We start from the raw sequence: 2,500 nt of genomic DNA, 5'->3' as shown, positions 1-2,500 counted from the left end.
TGCTGTATAAATTATGTTGGCACACCTAAGCAACAGTGTAATGGAGCGTCATAATAAATTAATTATCTCATATTCGGATAAAAGGCATTGTTTATTTTGGTGCAAATCGCTGTGTAGCCTCTCCCCGGGGTTAAAAATTATAATTAAGTGTGGTGTTATATTAATTATTTTATTATTATAAATAATTTTTTTTTTTTTTTTTGGGACGGGCACACCATATTATCATTATCATCATCATTATTATATTCATTATTCGTCATTATCTTCTTTATTTTCGAAAAGAGACAAATGGGTTGTCGCCAGTCTCCCCACAGAGGATTCAGTGGTAAACGAAACGTGATTGTGTTCAGCTCAGCATATAGTTTAGCTGTTGTAGTTCATAAAACGTTGCGTTATGAACCGCTGCATCGTTTGTGTGTCGGAGGATATTAGAGTAGGTGTGGCAATAGTTGCGCTTCACATTATATTATAAGTTCAAATTTTTCACCAACTATATTGAACGAACAGGCGCCCCAGATATGTTTTGTACTCGTGGAAATAAAACTTATAAATAATAATAAAATAAGTTTGAAAAACTTGTGTTTGAACATATTGTGTGTGTGTGGGGTCTTTTCTGGGGTTGTTATATACTTGATAATAAATAAATATATTAAGAAATACATATATTTTTGGTGAAAAAAGAAGGGCCTTTAGTAAAGTGTCAGTAGAGCAAATGTTATTAATAATAATTATATTTGAATTTTTCATCCAATCCACTGTGTCGACCGACGAGACCGCATCTGAGGGCGAACTCCAACGCTATGGTGGCAGCCAGCGTTTCGATCCGGAGCCGAACGGGGGGGGAGGCGGCATACTCGCTAACGGAAAAAAAAAAGTTAGCAGCGCCGTCCCCCTTATCGCTCTGAGACGGTAACGACGCGCCGCTCTGCGCGAAGGAGTTCTCTCTACAAAGCGGCGGTGTTTTTCGTGGTAACAACTAATATATATACAAAATATATGTAGTTGATATAACGGCCGAAATGTGAAAGTCCAAAGCGTGCCTAAAACTCGGTCGGTTTTCACCGACCGTGTGGCGCACACACAGTTATCCCCTTCCACAAGATGGACGTTACCGCACAACAACGACAACTACATACATAAGGTGTGTAGTTGTCGTTCGTGTGTAGAACGCGCGGGAACTCTGTACGTCTGGGCTCTCTTACACCGAGCGACGATAAGCAATGTCTTTCCCGTTTCTGTTGTTTCAGCGGACGAAAAGCATTTGCAGCACTAAACGTGCGCGTGTGTATTTCAACAGATATCGTCTTGTTTATGAACGTTCGGAACATGTGGACCTCGAGTGTCCTTTAAACAATAAGAGGGGCCGTCGGAGGGAGCGATATCGCGATCCTCCTCACGCTTCGCCTCTCCGCCGGAGCCGAATATTGTCTTCTCCTACTATACTACTTATATGTCTCTCGGGCACCGCGTCGCTTCCGTCATTGGAGCGCACGCGAGTCGCTTCGATCTCCGTCGTGCGTCGTGCGTCGTGCGTCGTGGTCGTGAGCTCGCGTGCGAGTGCGCGCGCGCGCGCACACGCAACGCGCAACGCGCGACGCCCGCCGGAGTATAGTACTCTGAGTAGCTCCCTGGTTGATCCTGCCAGTAGTTATATGCTTGTCTCAAAGATTAAGCCATGCATGTCTCAGTGCAAGCCGTATTAAGGCGATACCGCGAATGGCTCAATATATCAGTTTTGGTTCCTTAGATCTTACTCAGTTACTTGGATAACTGTGGTAATTCTAGAGCTAATACATGCAATCAGAACTCCGACCAGTGATGGGACGAGTGCTTTTATTAGATCAAAACCAATCGACGGAGGGCCTCGCGTCCGAAGTCGTTACTTTTGATGAATCTGGATAACTTTTGCCGATCGCACGGTCCAGTACCGGCGACGCATCTTTCAAATGTCTGCCTTATCAACTTTCGATGGTAGTTTCTGCGACTACCATGGTTGTCACGGGTAACGGGGAATCAGGGTTCGATTCCGGAGAGGGAGCCTGAGAAACGGCTACCACATCCAAGGAAGGCAGCAGGCGCGCAAATTACCCACTCCCGGCACGGGGAGGTAGTGACGAAAAATAACGATACGGGACTCTTACGAGGCCTCGTAATCGGAATGAGTACACTTTAAATATTTTAACGAGGAACAATTGGAGGGCAAGTCTGGTGCCAGCAGCCGCGGTAATTCCAGCTCCAATAGCGTATACTAAAATTGTTGCGGTTAAAAAGCTCGTAGTTGCATTTGTGCGCCGCGCTGTCGGTGCACCGCATCCGCGGTGATACTGACACGTTTGCGGAGCATATCGTCGGTGAGCCGGCGGTAACACGCCGGTTCAATATCAAAATCCTATCGCGGTGCTCTTTATTGAGTGTCGAGGTGGGCCGACAATTTTACTTTGAACAAATTAGAGTGCTCAAAGCGGGCTCAAAATGCCGCTTGAATATTTCGTGCATGGAA

General features: G+C 45.5%; 1 non-coding gene across 1 annotated transcript in view; it reads left to right on the top strand.

Annotated features, from left to right (window-relative positions):
- The first annotated feature begins 1,625 nt into the window (after positions 1-1,625).
- The window catches only part of LOC123868600, a 1,903-nt gene continuing 1,028 nt past the window's right edge, over positions 1,626-2,500 (top strand). Inside the window, exon 1 of the ribosomal RNA XR_006796680.1 lies at positions 1,626-2,500. This exon is cut by the window's right edge and continues 1,028 nt beyond it. This is a non-coding gene — a ribosomal RNA (small subunit ribosomal RNA).

The sequence above is a fragment of the Maniola jurtina genome, chromosome 9, assembly GCF_905333055.1.
Source record: "Maniola jurtina chromosome 9, ilManJurt1.1, whole genome shotgun sequence".
NCBI classification, from domain to species: domain Eukaryota; kingdom Metazoa; phylum Arthropoda; class Insecta; order Lepidoptera; family Nymphalidae; genus Maniola; species Maniola jurtina.
Note: the sequence above shows the minus strand (reverse complement) of the source record. Positions and strands in the feature narration are given on the sequence as shown.